The sequence below is a fragment of the Trachinotus anak genome, unplaced genomic scaffold (genome assembly GCF_046630095.1).
Source record: "Trachinotus anak isolate AG129_WGS33_773 ecotype Australia unplaced genomic scaffold, CSIRO_AGI_Tana_v1 ptg000010l, whole genome shotgun sequence".
Classification (NCBI taxonomy): domain Eukaryota; kingdom Metazoa; phylum Chordata; class Actinopteri; order Carangiformes; family Carangidae; genus Trachinotus; species Trachinotus anak.
In genome coordinates this window covers 1,380,318-1,405,000 of record NW_027273861.1, presented here as the reverse complement: position 1 = coordinate 1,405,000, position 24,683 = coordinate 1,380,318, and the positions used below count along the sequence as shown (strand labels likewise).

The 24,683-nt window shown below is 40.2% G+C and overlaps 1 protein-coding gene and 1 long non-coding RNA gene across 7 annotated transcripts in view; one reads left to right on the top strand and one right to left on the bottom strand.

The window, feature by feature from the left end:
• Window positions 1–6,152, bottom strand: part of LOC139626472 (uncharacterized) — an 18,142-nt gene extending 11,990 nt beyond the window's left edge. The window contains exon 1 of the long non-coding RNA XR_011692303.1: window positions 3,767–6,152. This is a non-coding gene — a long non-coding RNA (uncharacterized lncRNA). The remainder of the gene's footprint in view (window positions 1–3,766) is intronic.
• Window positions 6,153–6,880: 728 nt separating this feature from the next.
• ptprfa (protein tyrosine phosphatase receptor type Fa) overlaps window positions 6,881–24,683 on the top strand; it is a 278,371-nt gene continuing 260,568 nt past the window's right edge. For 3 of the 6 annotated variants that reach the window (XM_071486773.1, XM_071486772.1, XM_071486770.1), the window contains exon 1: window positions 6,881–7,277. The gene's annotated coding sequence lies outside the window, so the exon portion shown is untranslated. The remainder of the gene's footprint in view (window positions 7,278–24,683) is intronic. The other 3 variants (XM_071486775.1, XM_071486774.1, XM_071486776.1) reach the window with 2 other exon arrangements.

Genomic DNA, 24,683 nt, shown 5'->3' with positions numbered 1-24,683 from the left:
TAAGAACATAACATTGACATCATGTTGTCCACTGTGGCTAGTGTAGAGAAGAAAAACAAGTAGAAGCTCTACCTCAGTTGTTACCCAGGCTCTCCATCAGGAGAGCTGCTCAGCCCTCAGATTAAAGTGGTGAGGACCAGCCTGCCTGCCTGCTGGTCACAACAGGATTCTCATCAGATGTAACACAGGCTGAGGTGAAGGAGATCCCACCACTAACTGTCCTCTTCCCAAAGTCTTCCCTGTTACCTTTCCATTAGCACCATCACTACCCTGACCAAAGAAACCTCTACGAAAACACTTTGGTTAATGACAGCTCTAAAGTCTAACAGTGGTTATAGCTGCTGGATATTATTTAAGCTGTAGAATATTGAAATGGTAGACACACTGGCTTTTCTCATCCTTTTCTCCTTGCAATATATCCTGTCGATCTTCATTGTCTGCAGGTCACTCAATTTCCATCACAGTATTGAACTGAAAACAGTGCAGACCAAAACTGCCAGAGTACTAGTGTGGAAAGTGTAGCATGTCCTCTGTTTAAAGCTCTACCTTTGTGATTACAGGGAAATGTAAGGTTACTGCTGAGGACGGATGAGTGCTCTGCAGGGAGAATACCAACCACCCAGACTACTGTGCTTCACAGAGGTGTTGGTTGATACTACAGACTGTCATTACACTGTTTATCATGTTTTCAGTTGTTGCTGGTAGACCAAACGAAAAGTAAGATAGTAGATTCATTTTTTCAGTTAATACAGTGGAATAACATTTCTGTCCAATGCCAGTGTTCAGTCCATGTTTAGTCCCTATACACAAAGTCGTATTTGTTTTTCATTTGTAAAGTATTGTGTGTCATTGATTATACCCTGTCATCTACACATTTTACATATGATTCCAACAAATGTGATATTCATTAATTATTCATTTCAATAATAATCACTGCCTTGTGATCATTAAAACCACAACCTGGTCTGTAATGTTATTTCAAGATTTAAAAGTTTGTTAAAACTGATGAAAATTAATTTTAAAAAATGCAATGTGTCTTTTATAGATTTCATTTTAATGAGCTTTTTATTTTACTTACAGGCCAATATCAGTAGTAAATATCTTAACAACATATAGGCCTAATAAATAAACAGAATAAAGACTTTAAACAAAGACCTTAATTCTTTGAAATCAAAATGGAAACTTTACTAGAAAATACAGACTTTCAAAGACAGCAGGATATGGGAGTTTTTTGTTTTTTTTGGTCTGGGAATGAGAATTAATTAATCTCACGTCATCTACTAGGCACACCAGTCTCTGGTGAGATCAGTCCAGCCAGTCCAGATTGTCTTCTCCAGGTGCTTGAATGCATCAACTGACATTATTGAGCTTTTAAATCAGTGGATTTGGCAGAATCAGAATATAAAAAGGATTTAAAATATCAGAGGGGAACAAAAGCTGGCATTATTTGCAGATGATATTTTGATATATATAGAACAACCCTTCCAATCTCTACCCAAACTGATGTGCTGTGTAGAGGAATTTAGCTCTATGTCTGGCTTTAACCCTTATGTATCAGAGTTCAATTACAAATCCGCTAGCGATGTCATCCAAAAATATCAGCTAATACGCGATGCTGATTCAATAAAATACTTGTGTTTGACTTTACCAAAAGAGCTGATATGTTTGTCCAACATCAATTTTGGATCAATCTTAGAGTCAGAGCTAGTTAGACATGTTAAGGTGTTAGAGGTGTGAGGAGAGGAGGTGCTCTCTGAAGAGAGGAGTCTTCAACGGGGTCTTGAAGAAAGAGAGGGACGCCCCTGCTCTGATAGACTTCAGGAGCTGGTTCCACCATCAGGGACCCACAGACCAGAACAGTCTGGACTGAGACTGTCTATGTGCAGGGATGGTGATGACAGGCCACATTCATTAGAGGAACACAGTGGAAGAGAAGGAGCATAAGGCTGAATGACTGAGTTTGGACCCAGAAGTCTTTCTGAAGGCAGCATTAGAGACTGGATCAGATTCAGGGTCAGGGGAACTTAGTGGAGGTCAATGAGCAGCAGAGAGACATGTGACCTTTTGGGCTGACACTTACCTATTAAACAAAACATCAACAACAGTTTTATGAATGAGCTGTTTTTCTCATCAACAATTCTTGGCCCACACATAAACAGCCTCCTTTAAACCCCAACATGCTCACTGTCTTAAAGACTGCTTTACATTTCCAGCAAAGTTTCAGCTTGGTAATGAATGGCTCTGTAGCCTCAGGCCATGCAGCAAAGGCTAATGTTATGCTAGAAAACTGAACTATCCTCAATGCTAAATATACATCTCTCAAACTGTGAATATGATCAGACAACATGTTTTTTGTTCCAAGGCAATGCTATTATTATCCACAAGAGTACAGTATATTTTCTTTTACTAGGGGCTGTTTTAGCCTAAACATGTTTATCTCTAATCAGAATCCTTTGAGTCCTACATTATAAAAACTCTTCAACCAATACAAAATTAAATGCTCATTGATACAGAGAAATATACATTTACACTTTATATGGTACCTCACTGTACTTCCAAAGTACAATGTTATTCAGTATTTTATGTGAATAAAAAAAATCTCTACAATATAAAATATGGATTTGACCCATCTGATGAGAAGTGAATATATATACTGAAGTGTCTTCAATTACAAAGTCAATGCATAATGCAGTTCCCTCTTCACTTCAAATGCGGTGAATTTGGAAAGTATTCAGAGCCTTTTCAACTTCATTACTTCCTTCTCCACATTCTCTTAAAAACTGACACAAGTGAAACACATCAGGATGGAGCAGACAATCACAAGAGGGAAATGCAATGACAGGAAGTAAACATCTAGAAGACACACAAGGTAAAGTCATTTTAACACTAAATCAGGAAAGTCCAAATAAAGAGTCCCTTCAGGGGCAGACCGTGACAGTCTCACAGCTGACAATGCCTACCGGAGCAAAAACCAAGCCATGAGGAGGAAGGCACTGCCTGCAGAGCTCAGAGACAGGACTGACTCAGATCTGGGGAAGGATAAAAAACATTGCTGCTGCAGTGAAGGTTGGAAGAAGTTTGGAACAAGTAGGATTGGTAGTATTGGGTTTCTGCTTACTCATAGTTCCCACTTGTTTCATGTAACCCTTCTCCTTGGGCCTGCTGTTATAGTAGCTTTCCATCAGTTCAGTATTCTTAGGCTTGTTCCACGTTTCTTGTTCCAGTAGCCCAATTTCCATTGGTATGTTCTGGCCCTCCAACATCTGATGCAGGCCTTGTTAATCCAGGCAACATCTGAGCTGTATGGCTTAAGTCTATTTTCTCTCACTCAGTGGAAGCTACTATCAAAGCCGCTCCAACAGGCTCCAACTTGTTCATTAAGAATCCCCAGGGGTACAACACCTTTAAACTATCAATAACCTGCCTCTCCACAACAGGAAGCTCCCCTCAGCTACGGTGAGCAGGCACTTGAGGCAACACATGAACAGAGCTCAGAAGAGCATTGGAAACAACAGCAGAGGGTGAATATGGATACAGATTCAGAGGTGGAGTGACCATCAGCCGTACATGGATGAAATCCAGCTGTACGACAGGAATGAGCAAGACATCAACTCACTGATCCATCCCATCAGGATCTACAGCATTACATAAGGACTGTCATCTGTACTGGATAAGTGTGGTGACAAACGGAGGAAAGGTGATTAGATCTGATGGGGTGGAGTCACCAGAAGAAAGGATAGCAGACATGCAAAAGAGCTAAAAGTACCTGAGTATCCCACAGGCCACTGGGAGCAGCGATGAAGATGCAAAGAGGTCAGCCACAGACAAATACCTCCAGAGTGTAAGACAGGTGCTGAGAAGCTGGCTCATACCCCTTTTCCACCAAACTGGTTCCAGGGCTGGTGCTAGAGCTGGTTCGTGGTTGGTTCAACTGCGAACCGGTTTGCTTTTCCACAGGCGGGTGCCAGCCAGAGAGCTACGTCATCACGTCAATGTATACGTATAAGTCACGTCATTTCCTCAATAGAACAAGCGCCAAATTCAATCACCACAACAAAGATGGAGGACTACGTTGCGGTCATACCTGTCAAGTATCCCGTTTTGGCCGGGAAAGTCCCGTATTTTACCCTTCTTTCCCGCCGTCCTCCCGTATTAGTATTTTCCCGTAAATATCCCGTATTTTAACCTGCGTTATTAAAAAATAATAATACCGGGCCCGGGCGGAGTAAAAAAAAAAAAAAAAAAAACATCCCCTGACCTCTGCCCCGAGCTCTGTCACTAGCCTCGCGATAATAAAAGACGGATGGACGCGACAGAGCGGGAACTCCTCCTGCAAAAAACCCAAACCGTCAGTAAATACCGAGATCGATGGGACCGCGGATTTTCGTTTCTGAAGAGGAAAAAGAGTAAAAATGAAAAGAAAAACTGTGAAAGAAAAGCAATATGAAATGAAAAGAATGTGTGGAATGAAAATAAAATGTAACAAGCACTGTTGAACAGATAATATGCAAATAAGACATTAAATAAATACTTTTCATATATACCCTTTTGTGTTTTCATTCAGGCTGTAATGAATGTTCACAGCATGTCAGTGTCAACACAGGTAGGCTGAAGCGGTTGACAGGTGGTGATTTTAGCTTTCTTGTACACCTGTCTTAAAATGTAAGGGACACTGGAGCTTGGTCGGGGGGGTCAGACTGCTCGCGGCGGGCGCCGGAAAATTTCCCTTATTTTCAAACCCGAAACTTGACAGGTATGGCTGCGGGTCAAGTGTTGCTGTTGGCTCTTCGAGCCTTTCTTGGGGAGCAACATTTGGTGATCCAGCAGGTAAATACTGCTCGACGGTTCTGCAGCGAGCAGCGATCACGCTCGAGAAGACGGTCAATATTCCCGCCCCCGCTCGCTGACGTAATCCCGAAGCTCCCAACGTAACGTGGTTCTTCCTACGGGCCCAGCAGGGAGTTGGTGCTGGCCGAGCACCGGTTTTGAGAGCCAGGAACCGGTGCTTTGTCTGTGGAAAACCAAAGAACTGGTGCTGAACTGGTCTGGCTCTAGCTCCGAACCAGCCCTGGAACCAGTTTGGTGGAAAAGGGGTATCAGTGGTATTAATATGACCCAAGCCATCAACATGTACGTCCTACCACTCATCAGATACCAAGCTGGAATAGTAGGAGGAGACGGATGTCACCAATGCCATCAGCAAAATCGTGTTTTAGCCACTTCGAAAAATGCCCACAGAAACAAAACAATATAAATTTAAGTGTTTATTTTGAAGTGCTGTATTCCTACACATACTACTACTACTACCACTACTACGGCAATAGGCAAAAGCAACAGAGAAAACACAGGGATGGCAAACAATATATTACAATGTAAAGAAGGAGGGAGCAAAACCACACCCACACACACACACAACACACACATCTACACACACATAAACACAGTAGAAACAGTAAAAGACACTACTGAGATAATAAAAAGATAAAAAATAATAAATAAAAAGAAAATAAAAAGATGACATCACATAAAAGCAAATGTATAAAAATGAGTTTTTAGAAGGGATTCAAAAGAGGTTACTGATTCTGCAAGCCTTATTTCCTCAGGCAGGGCAGGTTGTTCCAAAGTCCAGGGGCCCTAAGGGCAAAAGCACAGTCGCCTTTAGATTTAAGCCTTGACTTTGGAGTGGTCAGAAGGGCCCCACCCAAAGATCTAAAGCTTTGTTCTGGTTGTATGGGGTCAACAATTCTGTAATGTAGCTAGTTTATCACAATTAATCTCATGATCACATGATTAAAATTCTATTATTTTGCATTGCAGAACAGTTTTCTCTTGCTTGACAACACATGTCTGTCTGAACTAGAAGCTAATGTTAGCATGTCTGACATGTAATTATGAAGAAATCTTTGTAGGAAGTGTCTGTGGCATTGTAATAACAAGTGAGGGTGTGTCAAAGGGTCAAAATAGTACCGGCCAAAGATTCTAGAATGTAGCACTCTGGCTAACTGGCTTTTGTTACTCTGCATTTATACATGAACTATGTATTATAATAAATCTATTAAAATACATTTGTGCACACATGTTGTTCAGCGCTTTCAACAACAAAAGTCACAAATCATTGAATAACATGTGTGTCCCAGCTGGTTCATCACTTTTTATTGTCCCCTGGAAACACTTCAGTTGTGTTGTGTGTATTGCATGTACTGTCAAACTGATGAAGATGTTTTCTGAATGTGTTTGTGCTCTGTCTGTTTACATGTGTTTTCTAAATTGCACTGCATTAAGCTCTCAGGGCCACTGTTGAAATTTACTGTATAGAATCAACAAATTCAGTTGTTCCATTCATTTGTCATGTTCAAAATATCTAATGTAATTTCTACAATCAATTCTAATATTATAATTAGTTTAACACAGTAATCAAATCTCATAATAATCTTCCAAAAAGTATATATAGGCTATTTAACATTTTGATGTGTACTCTTTAATCTTATTAGTACTTAAACTCTGTTTTCATTCTTTCATAGAAAGAGACAGAAATAGAAATATGTATGTATGTTGTTCCATTTGGCATTCTCAACTTAATACCATTTATCATCAGGATTTAATAAAGCAGGAACAGTTAATAAATTACCCGTTGGCACCAAACAGATCACTTAGCCTACATAAATAATACCTTTATCAACCCAGTTTTGCTTTAATATAAATATTTTTTCCAGCAGTAATGTCTCCATTACTCCGTAGGATGGTTGTGTGTTTATGACATAATTTCCCAGTTAGGTGGTCTGTTGTTAAAATGTTAATAATTCGACAGGAAGTTTGGTCTGGTGAAAATTAACATTGTTTACACTCGCCAATGTGCTTCAAAAAGCTTGGACGTCAAAGTCAGCCTAAACTTTACCGTAATGGTTCCGGAAACAGCCGAATTTGGACGACAACTCCCGAGGGTGTATACGGACGAAGTGTTGAGGATGCAGCTCTGACAGAAAGGAGCCTCCGCGTACGGTAAGAAGCAGACGGGTTCCGCCGTGTTACCGGGAACACTGACCGACACCGAGAGGCAGCCTCAGCAGCGGAGCAGATGATTTACCTGACACCGCTCAGGGTGCTTTCACGGAGCGTTTTTCCTGTTCAGCTCGGGGGATTAGAGCCAGTGCTGCGGGACTGGAGGAGCTGGGAGACTCTTTCCTAAAGTGTGTGTGTAATCCCGGGACCCCGCTGCTCTTCTTGTCAGATGTTTAATCTGTTCCGACATGCAGACGTCCAGGGAAGCCTAGACAATGGTGAGTTTTGACATCTTGTTTGAATGCAGCGCTGTGTGGTGACATGTGTGTGCAGTTAGAGCAGCGTCCTTCACACTGGACACGCTGAACCACATATTCACACAAGTCCGCCAACACTCACACGCACCTGATCACAGCCGAGCATGGCACCCAGCGTATTCACACTGATTACATGAATGAATAAATTAAGTGTCCATAAAATGAACACAATACATGTGTCATAGGGAGTGATCGGCTGCAGCTTGTCTAGATTTAACTGTGTCCACAGTTTCTCTATCGATTCCACAAGTTTTTAGAAAATAGGAAAATATCAACTTTGAGAGGTGGATTTTGTCAACAAAAGCTTTCCTCGCAGGTGATGCTAAAGCAGTTTGAAAGAGCAGCCTGTGTTTTTATTTTTTATTATTTTTTATTTTTTTAAATGTCGGCGCTTTCATGAATTACACGTCGATTTAAGGAGTTTGTCAGAATGAGTCTGATTCCAGTGCCTTTGTAATGACCAGAGAGCCATTCATTCAGCAGACTGTGAAATGCCTTTTGGTCAGATGGGTCACTTGTGCTGTGCATCGACAACCTTGCATGTAAAAGCACTGGCCCGCGTCCTTTCATATGAAAAGGCATTTGTGGATGGAAGCCGTGCAGCACATTATTTCCGTCGTGTATTGGTTGAATTGTTTGAATTGTTTCTCTCCTGCTTTCATGCTTTTATTCAAGCTTAAATGAGTGTGTCTGTGTGAAAACAGTGCAACTTGCTCTTATGCAAGGCATTCATGCTTTCAAAAGATGTTATTTATAATTTTGTACCAACTACATGCCAGGTCAATTGCATATTTTATTGTGTTTATTAAATACCAAATGAATTACTTTTGTATACAGCAGCTATGGGGTGCTCTCTTTAAAAGTCTCGGTGAAGTGTTATAGTAGGATATTCAGCTCTGGACTCTAGATTAGTCTGTACTCTGGCCTATGTGTTTGCTTGCTCATAATTAGTAGTTATAATGGGCAATGTTCTCTGTACTTCATTCATTCAGCGGTTTTCTGAAGCAAGAACAGAGAGCTGTCCTATTCATGGTCTGAATTCAAATTGTGTGTAATTCCAGGGATGAACAAGCATGAAAACATGTGGATGGAAAAGGCAGCTGTATCTTGGCATCCAGGTTAGAGGCTGCACATGTGTTTTCCAGACAGTAACTGTCAGCATATGTACACACCAACAGCAGTACATCTACGATGTTGGCTTACATGTACATCAGTTTGCCTTTAGAAAAACTTTATCATTCTTTCAAAGAACCAAACTCCTTTTTTGCTTTCTTTCTGAGAGTGCAGTGTTTAGATGTATATGATTAGGTGGGTTATCATGTTATCATGTTTTTATTTTATCTTATCTTTATCTCTATTTTAATCGTTATTTAATTAGTCTATTTATTTAGTCTTCTTTGTCCTTATGATGGGAGGAATGTTTATTTCTATCATGAGCTGCTGGATATTTGAATTTCCCCTTGGGGATAAATAAAGTATCTGTCTGTCTGTCTGTCTGTCTGTCTGTCTATCTATCTATCTATCTATCTATCTATCTATCTATCTATCTATCTATCTATCTATCTATCTATCTACAAGTTAATTTGTTGAGCACCATGAGGGGCTGAGTGAATCTAATTCTATAATGATATAAGATTTGTAATACATTTAAAAAAAATAGAACATGTGGCGTTCAATGTTGAAATTATGACAAATAAATCCATGTATGGGGAATTACTTCTTGAAAAATAACAGTGTATCCATCCACCGAACGTTTCAGAGCAGCAGCCCTGGACACAGTCAGAGAGCACAGATTGTGGTCTTTGTGATGATGATGATAGTACACAACACTGCATCCTCACCAACTGTTGTTCATCATGAAATAGCTCCAGCATCAAACTTCCTCTGGAACCTCAAAGTACAGACACAGTGTTCTCTGCAGTGAGCTGGAGAGGTGAGGTGGGTGTATCTTTGAACTCTGGACAAAGCCAGGCTAGCTGTTTCCCCTTGCTTCCAGTCTCAAGCTAGGCTAACCATGTCCTCACTCCGCCTCTGTAATTAACACACATGGGACTGATGCTGATCAGTTGATTCTGGTTTCACTTGTTATGTTTTCCCACAGCCTGTGTTCACAGTTCTTTCTTTCACTCAGGTATCGTGAATGACTGTTCACATGCAGAATCAGAGTTCAGTCTAATGTCTGATAGTTTTCTTTGACAGGAGATTATCATCTACTCAGTGGATAATTTTCAGACTAAAATAGCAAAACCTGAGCTTGTGAGCTTTGTGATGCTCAAAACCTGCACTGTTGAATTCTTGAGGGGTGTTGTTGCTCTGGGGACGTCTACTTCATCTCAGGATGTCTCGGGACTGCACTCACACATTCACTCCTGTAAACATGTGCGAGGACAGATGCTCACACTCTGTTTTTATTTGCCTGATGCCACAGTTGTTCTCAGAATGAGACCAGATTACAGCAGGTTGTGTTTCCAGCTGCAGCACCTTCAAAGTAAAGCATATTTCTTAACCATAGCTTTTGTAACAGCACAGACAACTGCTCCGTGCTATCATCCAATCTCATCTGTCTGCAGCATCACTGCTGAACAGCCACAGAAGATGCATCATATATGAGACCCCTAAGAAGTATATTTGGGTATCAGGAATGATTTTTGAAACTGGGCTTTTGTCTAAATGAATGACAAAGATCTTTGCACCACTCCTGAGCAGGAATGATGGAACAGGAACCACTACACAGCTGCTGCATTTGTAATCAAATTATGCATTTGTCCATGTCAAAGAACATCCACTAAAGGTGCTTGTCTTTGCCACTCACAGTTATCATTTAAGTGAAGTGATAAAATGAATAATTTTGATTCCTAATTGTTCACATTCATCAAGCAAAAATTGGAGGCAGCTTCTCAAATATCAGTATTTTCCTCTTTTGTCTGTGTTGAATAATTGTAAATTGAATATCCCTCGATCTCTGAAAGATCCAGAATGCAAGGAATTACATTACATTCACCACCATGCAAGACGTAGCGAGGTGGGGAGTGTTTCTGCTGTACCTCAGTGAGTCTAGTCTGTGGTGGAGAACTGGAGATCATGGAGTTTTTGGGTGAACTCACTGTGTCTCTGTGGAGCAGGGAACTGATGTGATAGCAACAGGCTATGTGTTGCTTCCTGTGGATATGATTGGATGGGGGTGTTCATGTTGAGGTATTGCTCCTGGACTCACTGATCTACAGAGCAGTCCAGCTCATCTCCTTTCATATCCACAGTGCAGGAGCACCCTCATTAGACTATTGTTTACTGCTCTGCCAAAGTGCTGCTGCCAGTGTTGTTGTTTCATCTCACCTCAGAGCGAAGGCAAGATCCTATCAACACTGACAGAGCCGTGATTTCCCCACTGGGACACTGAGTATTTGCTGTTATCAGAGTCACCTCAGCAGTGGGTCAGGGGACACAACCTGCTGAGGGACTGTTCAGGAGCAGGAAGCTCATCTAGGTGTATTTATACCAGAAATAAGAACAGGAGAGGCTTCAACATGTCAGAGAAGCTCATTGGCTCATATTGTATGGTTATTGATGCTAATGTTGACTATGTGGTGATATCAGAACTTACAAATAGCTTTTTGAAAGGCTGCTGAAAACTGAAATATTAGCTAAATAAACAATATTACATCATTATGGTAAAAAAAGACTGAACTGCATGACATACCACAGAGTAGTTTTCTGACATTTTATATATTAAATGATTATTATTATTATTAATTATTAATGAAATAATCGTCAGTTCAGTTGCTTTCCATAGCTGGATGTTTAGTGTGTTATTACAAATGTGAATGTGATGTGAGCGTCTCTGACTTCAGGAAATGAACCTTGACATTCACATTAGCCCTCACTCCCACTCACCCACAGCTTCCCATCATCCCTGTCAAACACTCAGTACAACAGGCAGAGTAAACACTGATTTTAAAAGACAGAGTGATGACTTCATCCAGCAGTGTGTGACTATGTCACAGTTACTGTACACTGTGCCTTTGCACTTTGATGTTCACACTGAAACCAAGCAAAACGTGTTCCTGTGCTCCTGTAGACATGAACGCTGTTCCTATCCCTCTGTCCTCTTGTGCACCTTCTGTATAGACCACGGGTCTCCAACAGGCAGCTGCCAGTGGCTCCAGCATAGTACAAACTTCAAGTTTGATCACATCAGACATGTTGTAGGCGACATGCAGTGATAACAACTGCTCTGTATCACACAACAGATAGAAACTAAACTTTTCCAACAAACAGGAAACATGTTGCTATGGATACAGTGAGTTCAGCTGTGTGCTTCAACTTTTTTTTCAGTCCATGTTTGTTTATATTTTGTATAAAGAAGTGTAGTGGATGAGCTGTTTTAACTTCCTGATCGTTATGAACCATTGGATGAACTGCCAACTATCACTGGATCTCTGACTGAGGAGCTTCTTCTTCTTCTCTGGTTTCTGAGCAGGTTTATCTGCAGTGGTGTGATCATGTCTGTGTGTTCAGGTCTGACTGAATCATGACTCAGATTTTTGACACTGATGTGAGTTTCAGATGTTTTGGATATTGATATTTGATGATTTGTTAAATTATGTTATTCAGCTGAACTTTTTGGAGATCAGTTTGTGTGTTATGAATATGTGAATAAATGTAACAGTGATATTAGACATTAGAAGCTGTCAGCCCCTTTTGTTTAGTCACAGTAGCCCTCAGAGTAAAAAAGGTTGGAGACCCCTAGTATAGAGCCTCTGACTGGTTTCTCTGTCACATGGCCCTGCTGCTGGCTTCCTGTCAGAAATGTAAGCCTGCTAATTACTGCAGTGTATCAGTTGATACAACTTGTGAGCAGCAGCTGAGCTGTGGGCTGATGCAGTTGATATTTGAAATCATTGAAATAAATCAGATATTAAGTTTAGAGCAGACTAAGTGATTATTGAAAGAAGCAGCAGAGCTGTGTGTATGTTGGTGAAGCCCCCCCCCACTCTGCTGCACTCTGCTGGATGTTATGGATGAATAGATTCTAGTGTTGGATCTGTGGCCTGGACCTGCCCCTAGATGCTGTCTGAATGTAAAAGCTTCCCTCATCATCGGTTTACAGCTTTCACTGTTACGGCTAATCAGTCGTGAGCATTGATAGTAACATCTGTGTGTATCAGACTGAAGAATGACATTTTAGCTCTCTATTAAAACTCACCATTGCAGCACTGCTTAGTTATACTATAATAAATATGTTTGACAAAACAAGGCAAAGGTTCATTGACTGTTTGAACATGGGCCCATGACAACAGGTTGTATGAGGTGGAGATTGTGACTCCAGTGATGCTGTGTGTTTTAGATTTTACAGACAGAGGATGATGTCTGTGTTCTCTGTTTCACTGATATAGTGTTCCCCACACCAGTTACATATGATGTCATAATGATGTCATACACCACTCTAGCCTTCCTCTCAGGGGGGTCCTGTCTTTAGGATAGACAGTTACAACATGGAAACATGGAATTATCAGAGAGAGAGAGAGAGAGAGAGAGAGAGAGAGAGAGAGAGAGAGAGAGAGAGAGAGAGAGAGAGAGAGAGAGAGAGAGAGAGAGAGAGAGAGAGAGAGAGAGAGAGAGAGAGAGAGAGAGAGAGAGAGAGAGAGAGAGAGAGAGAGAGAGAGAGAGAGAGCAAACCAAAATCTACCTACTGAGACTCTGGTACGGTTGAAAGCTTTGGGAAACAAATAAGTGGACCTCAGTGTGGGAACTGTACTGTCGATAACAAGTGTGTATTTTCTTCAAGCCTTATCTGCAGTGGTTTATTCCCTCTGGAGTGTGGATGTCCTCTGTCACTGCTGCATTATCATGATCATAACAACCAGTGTAATTTTCTGTCACATCATGGAAATGACAATTGCAATGTGTTGACATGTTCTTGTCATGACTGATGCACTACAGGGACAGTGCAGTGCTGGGGTGCCCATGTCCACGACAACCTAGCAAAGACTGAGAGGTGGTTGAAAGGTGTAGCACAGTGGCCATTAGATGACGGGCCAAAATATAATCAAAGGCTAATTATTTTTTAAAAAATGGACAGGCTGTTTCCAAGTGTCTTTAGAGTGTTGTGCTGCTGTTTTGCGCTGCATTAAAGGAATACAACAGTCGTGACACATAGTCTGGCTGATGTCTTTAGTCACCAACCTGCAACAAAGACCGCCTCATGTGGGAGATGCACAGAATGGATAGATATTGTGAATAATATATGTGTATTATTTTAATTTTGAGAGAGACTGACTGCTACTTTGTTATACACCAGAGCCTAACTAACAATTATTTCACACACTTTTACTCCCTCGACATCAGTGACTTCCTCTTCACGTACAACATAGCGTCCCTGAAGGTGTTTAGTTGCTCACATGGCACAGCAGTGGTTCACTGATGCAGAGGGGCATGCAGCATCTGATGGGGAGGCACATGAGGATTCCTAACCAGACGATCAGCTCGGTGAAGCCGACTGACTTGTGTCCTCATCATTGTTTAAAAACTGAGGCACCAGTGGGTTGTTGCTGATTCGTTTTACATCAATATACCGTAAACAGTAGGCAGAAGACAAAAGGAATCTAGTCTATTTATCAGGATCAGGTTGTATGGCTTTGGTTTTTGCTAATAAGCTAATTAGGATAGCGCGGTGGTGCAGTGGTTAGCGCTAGGTTCTGGGTTTGAACCACGGGCCTGGAGCCTTTCTGTGTGGAGTTTGCATATTCTCCCTGTGTCTGCGTGGGTTCCCTCCGGGTTTTCCGACTTTCTCCCACAAAGACATGCATGTGAAGTGGATTGGTGACTCTAAATTGCCTGTAGGTGAGTGAGTGTGTGTGTGGTTGTTTGTCTCTATGTGTCTAAACTGCTATTAAACCCCATTAGATGGTTGTAGCCAGAATTTTACAAATAGCAAGTCAAGAGTCAAAAAAGCCTGAGTGTGACCCCTGCCCCCTGAGGACACGTGTGACTAACAACCAGAAATGTCAGGTTCAACTCTGTCTCTGACGATGACATACTGGTGTCAAACCGTTAATCTGTTTGCACAGTTAAAGGCTGCAAATCAGTCAGTGTTTGTACTCTCTGAAGTTTACTGTCTCTGATCTGAGAAGCACCTGATTGAGCTTCACCTTTCTACGTCAATGTTCCTTCTTGACTTTCATTTATAAGTTGACCTCATGGTGGAGCCACGTGCTGAACATGCACAGCAAATTTCTGACCCTGTGTTGGACAGAAAGAAAATACAGTGACTACATGGTGCTGTCCTGTAATCATTTACTTGTTTCTGAATTAAAGCTGCCAAAATATTTTGCTGGGCACTGTCCTGTGTAACAGACACTGTGTTTAACTTCTTATGACCATCCTTCACAACAACCTGCCAGTTATTTGCATTTGGTCATGTGGCTGCTTCCTTGTGTTGTTCCAGATCAGGGCTGAAGTCCAACCACTGAACAGACCTGCTGCTGTAGCTGTGTGCTCACACCCTGCAGGAAAACAAATGCTTCTGACAAGCAAACATGGGCACCAGCAGCTAAAAGAATCACAGCCCTCCCTTTGTAGAGACACAAGAGGAAGATTAATTTACATAAACGAACATGGCATGGATTTTTGACCAAATTAGACCAAATACATTTTAAGATTTAATTTTTCATCTTTTCTGTATCAAAGAAGGAGTTCTGTTGCTCTTGATTTATGAAATAATGGGTTCCCTTAAACTAAAATGACAATGAGTTTACCAAAGCTGATATAGATGTTTACTGCCAATATTCAGTATGAACTGTTGTTCTGTGTCCCCTGGGATGTTGGAAGTGTTTAAACTGCCATGGGACATGAATACATTAATGATATGTCAGATTTTCCAAACTGTGGGGAGGGAGGAAGCTCCGTCATATGTGAGGTAGATTCCACTGAAAGATTCTGTCTGTTTCATTGTTGTCATTTCAAGTCAGATGGTGCAGGAAATATTAGCACATAGACAAACAGTCCAAGGTAAAAGTCAAGGTGAAAAAAGTGAAGTGTTTCCTTACCCACTGTATGTTAGAATAAAGTTAAACCAGAAGTTAGGACTGTAACTAGCACTGAGTCCAACATGTAACCATGTCTTCAGTAACGCTTCAGGACCCAGAGGAGGTTTTATAGTAGTACAGATACACATGAGTTACACCTGCTGAGCCTGAGTCTGGTATTTGTTGGGCATGTTCAAGGAAGTAGAAGAGATGTGAGTGCTCACCAGGCAGGTAGTTTCAGTCAACAGAATCCGTTACTGAGTTGCATTATGGGAAATGACTGTGACTGTGTGAACAGTATCACTTTAGCAGGACTTTGTTAAGGGACCCCTACTATTAGCTCGATAGCTGCCTCAGAAAACATGAAACATATTGCAGTGCTACATGTAGCATCACACTGGACTTTAATGACTTCAGTGCCTGAGCGCTGATCTTATTAGCTGTGCTAGATGCTTCATTTTGCTTCATGAGCAGTTTTTCAAATCAAGCATTACCCAGTCACTCACAAGGACACAATCCATCTCCAATGACTTGTTATGTAATAAGAATTGTTATTTATGACGGTGCAGTAGAGAGCCAGTGGTAGCAATATGAAAGCTGTAAAGGCAAACATATAGAGTGACTTTTATAGGGTTTTTATGGTGCCTCCCTGTCACAGGACTCAGCTGTTGGAGTGGCTGGTTATAAAGGAGAGAGGGAACAGAGAGCTCTACCAGGCCCTGACATGGCCACTTGATTGGAACTGAAGCAAATAACTGTTAATAAAATATTCTTTCATTGCCACAACGAGGCCACGCTTCTGCTGCTGGTTTTCCGAGCAGAAAATCAAAGACGCTCGGTTACCTTCCATTTATGTAGAAGATCACTTCCTGAAATGAATCTGGAAATAAACTTCTCAAGTTAAAACTAAAAACATGATAACTAAATGAGGACATCTTAAAATAACACATTATTCCGAGGTGTGTTTCAGTTAATGCAGACATTGAAGCAGTTTAAGTTGACGCCTGATGTTGTTCTTTGTCATGGTTTTCATGAGACAGTGGTGACCCCAGCGTCTTGTGTGACAGAAATGCACCATAGATTTGTTGGAGCCCATCACTGAATTAGAGAAAAGAGGACTCTGAAGACCTGATGCACAAAGATCAGAAAACAAGGAGAGGTAAAACAAGCCTATTCCTGAAAAAGTTGGGACACTGTGTAAAATAGAAATAAAAACAGAATGTGATGATATGCAAATCATAAAAACTCATATTTAACTGAAAATAGAACAAAGACAACATATCAAATGTTGAAACTGAGAAATTTTATTGTGATTGTGAAAAATATCCATTCAGTTTGAATTTGATGCAGCAACACGTTTGGGACAGGGTCATGTTTACCACTCATCACCTCTTCTTTTAACAACACTCTGTAAACATTTGGGAGCTGAGGAGATCAGCTGCTGGAGTTTTGAAAGTGAAATGTCCCATTCTTGCCTGATACAGGATTTCAACTGCTCAACAGTTTGGGGTCTCCTTTGTCATATTTTTAGTTTCATGATGCTCCAGATGTTTTCAGTGAGTGACAGGTCTGGACTGCAGACAGGCCAGTTTAGTGTCCTGACTCTTCTACTACAGAGCCATGCTGTTGTAATACACTCAGAATGTGGTTTGGTGTTGTCTTGCTGAAATATGCAAGGCCTTCTCTGAAAAAGACGTTGTCTGGATGGCAGCATATGTTGCTCCAAAACCTGTATACACTGTTCAGCATTAATGGAGCCTTCCCAGATGTGCAAGCTACCAAAACCATGGGCACTAATGCCCTCCGCACACCATCACAGATGCTGGCTTTTGAACTGTGCACTGATAACAAGCTGGATGTTCCCTCTCCTCTGTAGCCCGGAGTACACAGCGTCCATGATTTCCAAAAAGAATCTGAAATTTTGATTGGTCAGACCACAGGACAGTTTTCCATTTCACCTCAGACCATATTAAATGAGTTTGGGTCCAGAGAAGTCGGAGTCGTTTCTGGATCATGGTTAGATATGGTTTCTTCTTTGTATGGTAGAATTTCAACCTGTGGACCTTCATTTGTGGATGAAGCGACAAACTGTGTTCACAGACAATGGTTTTCAGAAGTGTTCCTGAGCCCAGTGATTTCCACTATAGAATTGTTTCTGTTTTTAATGCAGTGTCGCCTGAGGACCTGAAGATCACGTCCATCCAATACTGGCTTTCAGCCATGTCCCTTGCTCACAGAGAGTTCTCTGGATTCTCTGAATCTTTTAAAAATATAATGAACCGTAGAGGCTCATTCATAAATTCTTTGCAATTTTAGGTTGAGGAACATTATTCTTTAATTGTTGCACTATTTGCCCATGCAGTCTGTCACAGAGTAGTGAACCTCTCCCCATCTGGAGTACAGTGAACTCATTGTCCTGTTCAAGAAACCAGTTTGAAATGATTTGAGCTTTGTGACATGGAGCGTTATCCTGCTGGAAGCAGCATCAGAAGATGGTCATAAAGGGATGGACATGGTCAGCAACAATACTCAGGTAGGCTGTGGCGTTTAAATGATGTTCAGTTGATACTTGGCTGCACATTAACATATAATAAGCAATATATCGAAATCTATCTAAGCGCATATAGTAGATCCAGATTTAAGTAAAATAATAATAAGTTCTACAGCTGTAAGTTTATGAAGAAAATGTGTTCACTTTTATGACTGACCTCATTCTAAAGAAATAAATGTGGAACATTTTACATTTAAGAATAATCATTATTGGATAGTTGTGGAGAATGAGGAAATAGAATCTCTTTAAATAATTAAAGTATTTCATACATATGCAATTTTTTACATATATAAATTTTATATGCTATTATTATTATTATAACAATATATTTTAGTGTGTTTATGTTAATATTCAATTAATGGAACCATTGTTAAAATTCTGCTATTTTCAACAACAGGAAACATTATTTTTGTAAAGCAAATGTTGAACTGGGCTGGAAATAAAGCAGCATGAAATTAAACAATGGTGATAAAAGGTTACAAAGGAACTTAAATCAATTGTGTGTTTAAATAAAAAATAGGAGCTACTGCTGTTTCCTCCACTGAAGCCATACATCAGCTGTGAAGGTGACACGTCTTTCATGGTGGAGAGTCTCTGCCTCAGGGCAGGCTGGATATGCAGTTGAAAATTTTTCATACATGTAGCACATTTGTAATTCAGTTTAATATAAAATCATTATGTCACGTAATATCAAATATTTACTGCCTTCAGAAACAAACTGTGCTTTTAAAGTATTTGTGTTTTAATGTATAATAATAATAATAATAATAATAATAATAACAATAACAATAATGTTATTATTATATATAATGTATAATATACTTATTTAATATTATCTGTTAGTGACAAAACAATTCCTGTTAAGATGTGTCACATTACAGGCCTTCCAAAAGGCACAATCACTTCCCTTTGGCTTTTAATGTGAATTATCTGAGGAAAGTGTTGTTTCATTGCCAGAAACTTAAGAGCAGGAAGGAAATGGAAGCTGCTGGATTTGATTAGTGAATAAGAGCAGCACTCCTCTGAAAAAGACCATCAGAGCAGCAGTGTATGACACGACGGATATTTTACCTTTATCTTTAATAGGGACTGGTCTTTATTTGATGGTGTATTATTTGAACGTTGGTTGTCAGACATATACTGCTGTCCTACTTGGACTCCTGGTTCCTTGTTTGTGCATATTATGGAGAACATTTGGCTTACAGTGTAGTTATTACAGCATTTACTGTACTATAATGATCACGTGGTACTTTGTCACTTACTCATAATACACTGTCCTGGTTGTAGAGAGTTACCTGGGGAACCTCACACCCTGACACAGGAAGTTGTGGTAGCAGATACCAGAAGCAGTTAACATCACATGAGAGTTTTTATTTATGTAAGTCAATGTACAACAATCTGCGTAGCTGCATCCATTTGATTCACAGTTAATGCTCGAAATGCATTCTTGTTTGGTCACAGGAAGTTGTCACCCTCATTCATATGACCATCAGCAAAGCTCTTATTGGCCCAACTGGTTTTTCAAGCCATCAAGGTGCATAACACCAGATGTACAGAGTCACAGATTGTAAAATAGATGCTGATCTGTGGTCAGCTACAGTAGATATGAGCAAGAGCAAAACTCTCCAGCTCCCTGCTATCATGTGAAAAACAGGATTTCTTCCTCATCTTTCATGTCAGCACATACATCCTCGGTAAGTGCTGACAAACAGTCAGCGCTGACATTCTGCTGTGTGTTCAGCAGCTGGCTGAAGGCTTCAGTTGGAGGACACTGCAGTTCTGCTTATTTATGAAGGGATCTGACTGTGGCCCCTGGAGGCCCGTTGCAAGAGCAGGCATTATCAGTGGTAAATGGATCTGAGAAGGCTTCAGCCAAGACAGGCTCACCGCTGCCTGATTTATGGCTGGCGATGCAACAGTTAGCAGTGTTAGCAGCAGGGATATAAGCATTTTCATGGCCACAGTTCACATTTATTACAGCTATAAATTCTGAAAGATATGGAACAAAAAGGGCAAGTGAATTTATGACGCAAGGGATGTTGTTTGTGAGCTGCCAGGACAGAGCTGTGTTTTAATACCCTATGGACAAGGATGAATGGTCATCTCTGCTTTTTGCTTTTTTTGCACTATCAAAATAAATATTCTTTTCCTACAACACAGCAGGAAGATCTTTGTCTGAGAAGAATGAAGGTGTCCTCACTGGTGTTTCCCAACAGGAAGGTTTCAAAGCTAATGTCAATACGATGATGAAAATGCTAATCTGAGAGAAAGTCATTTTCTGAAATATTCATTCATTCAGTCATTCTTGCATCCGGTCAGTCAGTCAGTAAGTCAGTCAGTCAGTCAGTAAGTCAGTCATATGCCTAGAGATGCAACTGGAGATGCTGTGTGTCCTTTGTGCACTGAAGTTGTTAATTGCTGATCATTTGCATAGTTTTTTCATTTGTGTTACCATTCCCATACATAATTCAGTGTTTATACTCAGAGATCAACATGCAAAAGAGAACTCTACAGTCTACTTCTGGGATGTGTTGCCGACTTTAAGTTGGGACAGAGTAAATCTTTGAGCCCCTTAGGATGAACTGTTACAACAAATACAGAACTGGCCTGGATATAAAACAATATTTATTTTCTGGAAATTATATTTGACAAAAGTGGGCATTGTTTTATATTTGAGGACAAAACAACGTCAGGTTTTCTCTTTGAATGGTGAAAGTACTGGTGTAACACTGGCTCCTACAGAGTGCTGAGAGGTGGCTTGTAGCCTACAATGTAGCTTGGTTAGTGAGTATGTTTATTGTGTGTGTGTGTGTGTGTGTGTGTGTGTGTGTGTGAGTCTAAACTCACAGGAGCTCGTTTTCATGCCTCGTAATGACCCTGTAGCAGCTGCCCAATTACCATGCTGCTGTCATATGAAAAGCTCGTTTGCAGGTGGGTGGATCACATAGTCCTATGTGATAAACTCACTTTCTAACTATATACATTTGAAAGTAGACCGTTGAAGGTTTCAAAGTATGTTTTTTATGTTTCTAGGACGTTTCAGACTCCAGAGTGTTCATTTTAATTATAATATATAATATTATATATATATATATATACATATACACACACATATATATATATATATATATATATATATATATATATATATATATATATAAAATAAAATATTATATGATAGCTTGTTAACAATGGTAACAGCCTTTTCAAAAAGAAATAAAGAGTTTCTGTCCAATGAAACACCAGAGGGATTTTAATATGAAGCAATTACAGGAAGTGTTGAGTGTGTATTAACATGTAATGCAGTAACTTTAACAGAGTAAACAGGAACAACTCAAAAGGCGGCTTCCTACTAAAATACAGCTGAGACCAATTCCACACATCAAACAGAGTCTGTGAATGTTTTTACCTCCATGGTGCTCAATCAGTCGCTATGGTACTTGCCTTATTTGCTGTATGTGTGTATTAGATTACAATCACTTACTCAACCTTTAATAAAGCAGCACTAATTTAAACAAGCAGGTTTATTTACTTATTTGTTGCACTTAAGATAATTAAAAAGCAAAGTGAGCCACAGGTCAACGGAAGAATATTGACTTTAACTTAGCAGAGATTTTCTTTTTCTGTTCCACACTTGTAGCTTCCAATATTAATCAAATTGAAATTTCCTTTTCAATTAGTGTGAGTGATTTTTGACAGAAATTAGGTTTTAAAATCAAAAATTCATCATCAGAGTGGTGAATGCATAATTACTGCAAAAAGTGAAAATTAGATGAAAACTCAGTGAACTCCTAGGCATAAGACTTTGCTAATGATAACTGGCATTTGAATGCTGCGCCAAGTAACTTCTTTTTCATAGTTTTCATTAATTCCATAAAAGCTGACTGAGTTCAGACCTGAGAGAATCCTGAAATTATGAAAACAGGACATTATTGTGAAAAACCTCCTCCTTCGTTACATCAGAGGCTCAAACTAATGTGTAACCTGAAAACTAAAAGAATCATTCAGAAATGCTGTTTAACGAAAGACCCTCGGCTACATCATTTTTTTCTAACCACACATTTAAAACAAACAGTTACTTCTAAGCATGGAGTTAAGGCGGTCCCACTGCCAGGGGGGGTAGTCAGTTTGTGGGACCATGGTATTGAGGAGACAGCAGGGAGACATTTAGGCCTGTCTCTGTACAGAGTTTACCATCAGTCATGAACAGGCTCACAACAACTGTCAGCTTCCTCTTTAGACAATTCAACTGGAGCAGCCACAGTCCTCTCCATCAGCCTTTTATCACAGACACACGTTCTTCACTCTCTGCTCCCTCCAGCAGAGCACTTAAAGTCTGAATACAGTGTGGCTGCACATACATATGGGACATACACAGGCTTTTCATCATGAACATGCAGTCTGGTGCAGTCAGTTCTATATCTAATACAGACACAGTGATATTTGACTGAGCATATTAAACTTAACTGAAACCTGAACTGATATTACACCAGTCACAGATGAGCTTGTGATGTGCAGCTGTTAAACTGTTCTAAAATAAGGGAAATGCATATCAGATATCTAATGTGTAAGAGTGAACTATATATAAAACTATACATTAATAATTAATATTCAGGGACTCAATAACTCTCTGAATTCATAGTCTGCATTTAGCCAGTGCAGTCGAAATGCCTGTCTTCTTGTTCTGTCCATCTTATCGAGGATGCACTGGGAGCTGCTGTCTTGGGGTAGACAAGTATCCCATCATTCATTTTGCATCATCCTCGTTATGGTGTCACCAAATTAAGTCCCTCTCTACGTGAGAAATTAACCATTTAGATAAACTGTTTGTGGCCATCCCTGAAAGCAGTGAACATTTAGCACATGTACTCATGTTTATGTCCAGCATAACTTCAGTGGCTTCTCTCTCTTTTGACTCTGGTTTTGGTCTTAAACCCCGACAAAAAGATCTGGCTCTTTGGTGATGATTTTCTGTAGGTTTGTCACTGCAGGTGACACATTTTACTGTTCTCACCCAGGATCCATTTTAATATAAAAACTGAAGTTTTAAAGAAAATGTGATTCGATTCACCTGCTATGATAAAGTCTAACAAAGACAACAGAGACAAAACTGAGCTTTTCATTTAGTATTAATCACAATGTCTGACGACATATGAGAGAGACTTCAGAATGGAAAATAAATAGAGGACAAGGATGAGTGTCTGAGACATATTTGGTACACACAGCACTAAACATACACCTTTGTTACAATCAGTTTTATTTTCATACCAATCAAAACCTGCAGCTGCTCAGATGCTGATGTTTCAGAGCTTCCTCTGACAGCAGCTGTGGAAGGCAGCTTGCTCGGCAGATCTTTATCTGTAAGTGCTGCGGCACATGGAAGTGTGAGCGGCAGTGTTGTTGAATACTGATGAATCTCTGCTGCTTTCTGTCCACATTTGTTAATTAATGCTTAACTCTGCTGGCATGAATAAGAGGCTCGCTAATAACTCTCTGTAGGTTTATTTGTTCACACAGTGCAGTGTGTTTTCATAGAAACTAGCAGCTTTTTTCATCAGCATTCAAATGGAGCAGAGGAGCAAGCAAACAGCACTTTGCTGTGGATTTGAGACTTGCTAATTGGTCATTTTATATTCTAAAGAGCATTTATTTCTGTCTTGTCTCTACAGTCACAGTGTTTGTTTAACAAGCTGCTGTAAGTGTTATAAGAAGCTGTGTTAATAGCAGTGATGGTGGATCACATCATTCCTCAAATGAAATGCTGTGTGTGACGTGATGGTCAGACGCTGACATTTCTGAAGTTGGTGTGTCAAATGAATCTGCAGTCATCTCGTACCACAGGTTCAGCATCATCCAGTCCCACTTAGTGACCTGCCACATTCACCTGAAGTTAAACTACTTACTTAGCACATCATTGCTTTAAGGAAATGCTAACAGCCGCACGCCAACCTGCTCACAATTACAATGCTAACATGCTTATGTCTAGTAGGTATAATGTTTACCATTGTCACTCTCTTAGTATAACTTGTTAGCATGCTAAAATGACTAACTAGCTCTGACACAAAGTGCAGTGATGGGAGTGTCATCAGTTTTGTAGATATTTGGTCATAAACCAAAGAAATGGACAAAATGAAACTTTGACCTGCTGCTGGAAACAGATTCTCCAAAATTATTAGAAGTCATTGAGAACCATAAATGTCTTCACTGAATTAATGCTAATCCACCAAAATCCATCTCTAAACCCTGTTGCTAGTGTGGCTGAAGAGCTAAGTATAAATACAACATAGACGCACTGATGGTGAATCTGTTTGTGTATTGTGAAGCACGGTACTGTTCTGTTGAAAAACTGTAAACGCGTTTGTCTCTGCAAGAAGCATACGTAATCTTCCCTCCTCCCGAGTGTAACTATGTCAGTAGTGTGAGCCGGTTTGCTCCCTCTCATAATGACAGTTAACATGACGTTTTCCATTGCTCCTTAGAGAAGACAGTGGCTGTGCTGATTTGAACATATACAGTCATAGAGACTGCACAGTGTGCTGTTGTTGCAGTTATCTGATGTCTGATCAGTGCAACTATTGGATAATCTGCATGGGTCAGGGAGTGAGTGAGTGAGTGAGAGTCCATGAAAACAAGGAAAACAGCTTCAGGTGCATTACTACCCTCAGTACTGGAGCACAGCTGACCCTGATTTACATGAAGCCTGGGAAAACCTGGGCCAATGCCTATAGATTCACCCAGATTATCATTTGTTGTTGTTGGAAGACATTAAAAACTCTGACCTCTGTCCCAGCA